Below are 6,742 nucleotides of genomic sequence, written 5' to 3' on the forward strand. Positions count from 1 at the left end.
TTTCCTTTATTTTCTTGTCATTTACCTTTATGCTTTCTCTCTTCTCCCCCATGTCTACGATGAACATGACTGAGTAGACTTCTCCTTGTCTTGGGATTGTTGGGTAAGTCTAAATGACATAATCCTAATCAAGCCAAGCTCTAAGCCTTAATCTTATGTAACCCTAATTTCTTATCTAAATTCACCGCTTTAACATGGATCAACCATTATCAAACCGTGGAAACGAAAGTGGAGGGTTTGATAATTGTTTATCCATTATTCCAAATATCAATTCATAAAACGAAAGTGGAGCTTTGATATTCGAACAAGTGAATTTAGACAAGGATTGCAAAGGCAGCGAAATAGTCTTTGCAATCTTTGAGACATATAGTTTAGATCTTCAAGGGAACTAATAACAATCAAGTCAGCGAAATAGGCTTGGTTGTTAGAGGAACCAAAGTCTAATAGTAATCAAGTCAGCGAAATAGGCTTGGTTTCTAGAGGAACATAAGAGAAACTGTCTTGAAAAATTAGGTCTAACATAACATTATAAGCTTATAGTTTGGTTTGTGAAGGACTTGTTATTTAGATGAAACCAACGATCCCAAGGCTCCTTTTATATTATTATCTTTCAAACGTTTGAAAACCCCAACTTACAATTCTCTTCTTCTCTAATCATTTTTAAAGGTTAATTGAATTAAACTACTCTCTATCGGAACGATACTCTTTTATACTACTTCGGTAAGACCGTGCACTTGCGGTTTTATCCCATCAAGTTTTTGGCGCCGCTACCGGGGAGTAAACTAATTTGATTAACTTTTTCTTTTAGATTAGAACTCCTTCTTCTCCCTCTTTTCTTCTACTTCTTTCTTTCTTTACCATTAACTTCTTGGGTTCTCGATTTCTTATGCGAAGAAGTAAAAGTCTCGGAGAATTTATTCCTGAGATCGAAAGATATTTGCATAAGAAAAAGAGAGAGGCACAAAATAATACGGCTATGGCTGAACGCACTCTCAAAGAGTATGCTACTCCTTCAACGGAAGAGCCACATGCTATTATCGTGTACCCAACGGTTGAGGGTAACAACTTCGAGATCAAGCCTGCACTACTCAATTTGGTGCAGCAAAATCAGTTTTCTGGATCACCCACTGAGAATTCAAATCTCCATGTTTCTTCCTTCCTTAGACTCAGTGGCACTATAAAAGAGAACCAAGAAGCCGTAAGACTTCATCTCTTTCCCTTCTCCTTAAGGGATAGAGCTAGCGCTTGGTTCCATTCCCTTGAAGTCGGTTCCATCACTTCATGGGATCAAATGAGGCGAGCATTCCTTGCCCGATTCTTTCCCCCTTCTAAAACCGCCAAATTAAGAGACCAAATCACGCGGTTCAACCAAAAAGATGGGGAGTCTCTCTATGATGCGTGGGAGCGTTTCAAGGAAATGCTTAGACTTTGTCCCCACCATGGTTTGGAAAAGTGGCTCATAGTGCACACTTTTTATAATGGCCTAACATATACTACTAAGATGTCTGTTGATGCAGCTGCAGGTGGAGCACTAATGAACAAGAATTATACGGAGGCCTACGCATTGATTGAAGATATGGCTCAGAATCACTACCAATGGACCAACGAAAAAGCCATCACCGCCTCTACACCCTCCAAAAAGGAGGCAGGTATGTACGAGGTCTCTGATTATGATCACCTTGCTGCTAAGGTTGATGCCTTAACTCAAAAATTTGAAAAAATTAATGTTAATGCTGTCACACCTTCTCCTACATCTCCTCCTTGTGAAATCTGTGGTATATTTGGTCATATTGGTGGTGATTGTCAGTTAGGTAGTGCTACTAACAGTGTTGAGCAATTAAACTATGCTCAACACAACCAAGGAACGAGGCCAAATCAAAACTTTTATAAAAACCCCCAAGGTTCCTATGGGCAAGTAGCACCACCTGGCTATACAAACAACCAGAGGGTAGCTCAGAAGTCTAGTTTGGAAATTCTGTTGGAAAATTGCATGATGAATCAAAATAAACAGCTCCAAGAATTAAAAAACCAAACAGGATTTCTGAACGACTCGATCTCTCTCCAAACTCACTGCCAAGGTTGATTCTATCGCCACACACACCAAAATGCTCGAAACCCAAATCTCCCAAGTGGCCACCTCTTCTCAAACACCAAGAGTCTTTCCCGGTCAACCTGAAACAAACCCCAAAGCTCATGTCAATACTATTTCTCTTGGGGGTAGTAAGTTAGAAGAGACTGTTGCTAAAGCCAAAAGTGTCAAGGGAGAGAGTGTTAAGCTTCTAGGTGAGGAGGATGCGATAAAGAAACCACTTGATGAGAACAAAGCCCTTTCCCCATTAAGGCTCGTTAAGCTTAACTTGGAGGCTCGATTTAATAAATTCTTAACCATACTTAAAAAGATTTGCATTCAAATTCCCTTTGCTGAAGCTTTGTCTCGTATGCCTCTATATGCCAAGTTTTTAAAAGACATTTTTTCAAAGAATAAGGCTATAGAGCAAAATGAGACAATAGCTTTGGCAAGAGAAAAAAGTGCAATCATCAAGAAGCCACCTCCAAAGCTTAGAGATCCAGGAAGTTTTGCCATCCCTTGTGTGATAAGGAGTGAAACCTTAAACCGAGCCTTATGTGATTTAGGAGCTAACGTTAGTCTGTTGCCCTTACCCCTCTTTAAAAGACTGGGGATGAGAGAGTTAAAGCCTACCGAAACAACATTGAAGTTAGCTGATCGTTCTGATATCCAACCTGTCGGATATGTTGAGGACATCCCCGTTAAAATAGAAGGGATAAACATCCCAAATGATTTCATGGTGCTTGACATAGATGAGGACAATGAGTGCCCTAAAATTTTAGGACTACCCTTTCTCGCCACTACGGGTGCTATAGTAGATGTTCAGAATGGTAGGATTGTTTTTCAAGTGAGTGATGAGCTGATAGGGTTTGAGTTGGAGAATTTTATGAAAGGTCCCGCTCTCTATTCTTGTAACATGATTAAAGGTCATGATGTGAAAGAACGCTCATTAGCGTCATCTACACAATATGACCTCTTTGATCCTTTCTAATTGACACTTTCTTTAACGTCAAGCTAATGACTATAAAGAAGCGCTTCGTGGGAGGCAACCCACGCATTTAACTGCTTTTGTTTTGTTTTTTTGTTTTGTTTTTTATTATTTTGTAGGTAATTTTCCGAGTATGATTCAAAAAAACAGAAAATTTTGAAGCCAATCTATACAGAACCTTTGCACGGCCCGTGCTCACACTGGCACGGCCGTGCCAGATCTTGCCAATCTGTGAAGCTGTAATGTGACCTATATAAGAAGTTAACTGCAATCTGTGAAGCTGTATGAAATGTTAATGTTGAATATGATGTGATATAACGTTATGTATATTACTTAAGATATTATTGAATGATTAAGATGTTGTTGAAATGAAATTGATATTATGAAGTCAAGCTGTTGTTGTGATCTGCCTATGCTGCTATTATTATTTAACTAAGTTGCATGAGTCAATATAAGATGATTAAGATGATGTTGAACCTCCAAATTATTGGATATATATAAGAGATGATGATTAAGATGTTTTAAGAGATCGAGTCCATGCAATAGCATAGATATGTTGGGGGCTTATGCCCTAAAGCTTAGTACTCAACATGATGGAGCATTAGCTCAAATTAGCGATGGGGGCTTATGCCCTGGAAGTATATTAATACTCAATAATGATGGGGGCTCATACCCTGTATTGGTACCACATGCATATAAGAGGTCTAAGTTGCATTGTCGCATCGTCGAGTCAAATGATGAAAGATGTTAAGATGTTATGTTATTTATGATGATTAAATGAAGTGATTACTTGATATTTTATTATCAATGATGCTATGATGTTTAAGATGCTTATGTTGAAGATGTTTATGTTGTTAATTACGATTGTTGAATTATATTGATTAATATTATTGTTTTGTGAAATCTCACCCCTTCTTCTTGGAAATGTTGCTCTTCGTATGAGTAACTTGCAGGTGATCGAGCTTAGAGTGCCGTGTTTGATGTCGTGAGCGACGTGTTCCTCACTGAGTCGTCTAGGTTGCTCTGATATGTAACGGGATGGGGTTTTTTGATTGCATGCTTCCTTCCTTTACGTATTTGACTATGATTTTAAGTTGTTTAACTAAGATATTATGATGAGGCCTGCGTGCCAAACTTATTTATGATTGATGACATAATTCCGCTGCTATTTTGTTGAAAGTTAAATTGTTATTTGACTATTTACGATTATGTTTAAATGTGATATCCCGTTTATGATGTTTACTCTGATAATTGTTAAGAAATTTTTATGCTGGGAAAACGGGGTGTTACAAGGTTTCATTGTTTGTGCCAAGAAAGTCTAGAACCACAGGGGTTAAGAGGTCAATTCATGAGGCTGGAAATGTTGGGACTCAACAGTCAGTGAACTTAAGTTATGAAGGATCATGATGAGACTGATGTTACTCTTAATTATATTTTGGTTGTCTAATGTAATATCAATATTCTTATTTTTATTTTGCTTATGTTTAGTTTAAGTGCTCTAAATTAGTCTTAATTATCTTTTGATGATGTACTCTAAATTTAAGTACAGTAAAGTAATCTTAATTATTTTTTGGTGATGTTAAGTATTCTAAAATGTTAAGCACTCTAATTATCTAGTATTTTGCTATGTGAATGTCAAGTTATTTTTCTTGTTACATTATGGTAAGCTCTTTCATTTCAACATCTTTAATTTCAACATATGTTTACATCATTCCAACATTACATCAAACTCAAACTCCACAGAAAACATACCAATTATAACATATGTTTACATCATTCCAGCATCAAACATCATAACAACAAACATAACTTTATTAGGACAATAATCAATCAAAACATCAAACTTAATTCATTCATTTCATTTCTTACATCATAACAACATTACATAAGTTTTCATTACATAATAGCACTACATAACTTATCCAAGCTTAATCAAAGTCACCAACACACTAACAAACACCAACATTCCTAAAATTACAATAGTACACAAGCATTTTATCCTTATTCTTCTATTGATCATTCTTCTTTAACAGGCCTCTAATTATTTTCTTCTGCCTTTGAGGAACTTCTGGATCGAACCAACGAAAAAAACTGCACTTTCTTCTCAGCCAATATTTCCCACATCCATGGAACCTCCTTCCTGGGTTTTCATCAGTCCAAACTGTTACTAGAGGGGACTCATCGCCACAGTAACATACCAACTTCGTTTTTCCCAGACATGATGACCCACTCACGGTTGAAATTGATGAATATGGTTCACCCATTTTTTTTTCTTCTGCAAATTGAAAGAAGAAGAAGAAAGGATGATGAACTGAAATTCGAAGAACAAGAAAGGAACACGAAAGGAAGGAACATGAAAGAATCAATTGAAAGAAGAAAGTAACAAGAAAGGAAGAAGAACGATGGAGGAAAAATGGAGATTTGGGAAAAAATTGTGGCTTTTAAAACACTAGGATATTACTGTTGAACTCTCTCACGTGCCAAAACTATTTTATTTTCATTTTCTTTTTTCTAATTCAATTAATTTCCGGCGTGGCTTTAAAATTAAAAAGAAAACCAATATATACCGACGTGGCCTGACAGTGTGTGCCAAATCATCGTTGACTGGGTCAAAATTGACCAAAAGGATGAAATTTGCAATGTAGCTAAATCGTAGGGGGCCAAAATGGTTGTTTTTGTACTTAGGGGGTCAAAATTGCAAGTTTTTTGAAAGTTAGGGGAAAAGTGCACTTTAGCTAATATATTAACTTCTATTGATCAATTTTTGCTTATATTTTAAAACAGAGGGAGTAGTTTACAAAATATTTTGGAATATAGGATAGATTCTATGGTTAATAGTGTTTTACCCCCTTGTATAATATGACACTTTTGGGTTTGCCCCCTATAAAACATTTTATTTTTCGATTTCTACATTGTAAAATAAAGATTATTCAGGATTGCCCCCTAATCCCTATGACTCAGCAGAATCTCTTACGTGGCGCTGATATGGATATTTCTTTTTATTTTTCAATATTTTTTTGGTTGGCCACATGTATAATTCATTTAACACATCATATTTAATTAAAAAACACAAAAAAAAAAAATCTGAACATTAATTTTCAAAAAGTCGATAAAATTAATTTTCAAAAAAAAAAGATGTTCAAATTTTTTTCTCAAAAAAATAAAAAATCTGAAACTTAATTTTCAAAATAATTTTTTTTTGAAAATATACGTCGTAAATTATAAAAAACAGATTTGAAATTAAAAAAAGTTCAGATTTCTTTTCAATATAAAAATTCTGGAATAAAAAGTCTAAACAATTTCAAAATAATTATATTTTATTTCCAAAAAAATATTTATTTTACAAGAATTTTAATTTATTTTTATAAAATAGAAACTTTTCTTTTTTCCTGAATTTTAATTTTTTTAGAAAAAGTAAGCAAAAATTTTTTATTTTAAAAAAATTGAATTTATTTTTCTAATTTTCGAAATACATTTTCCAATTTTTTTTTTTTTTTAACTTTGAAAATTAAGTTCCAGATATTTTTATTACATTAGAAAATATAACCTGATTTTTTTTTAAATTAATTTTTAGAATTATTAATATATTTAATTATAAATGACGTTGTTATACCCTGATTTTGGACCTAAAAATACTCATTCAAATTTTGTCAATTTACTGTTGTTTTACTCTGAATCTTTACTTT

General features: G+C 34.5%; 1 non-coding gene across 1 annotated transcript; it reads right to left on the reverse strand.

The window, feature by feature from the left end:
* Window positions 1-1,339: 1,339 nt before the first annotated feature.
* LOC120579789 (small nucleolar RNA R71) lies at window positions 1,340-1,446 on the reverse strand. Its single transcript, XR_005645534.1, has one exon. It is a non-coding gene; the product is annotated as a small nucleolar RNA R71 (small nucleolar RNA).
* Between the last annotated feature and the right edge of the window lie 5,296 nt (window positions 1,447-6,742).

Source organism: Medicago truncatula, chromosome 3, assembly GCF_003473485.1.
Source record: "Medicago truncatula cultivar Jemalong A17 chromosome 3, MtrunA17r5.0-ANR, whole genome shotgun sequence".
NCBI classification, from domain to species: domain Eukaryota; kingdom Viridiplantae; phylum Streptophyta; class Magnoliopsida; order Fabales; family Fabaceae; genus Medicago; species Medicago truncatula.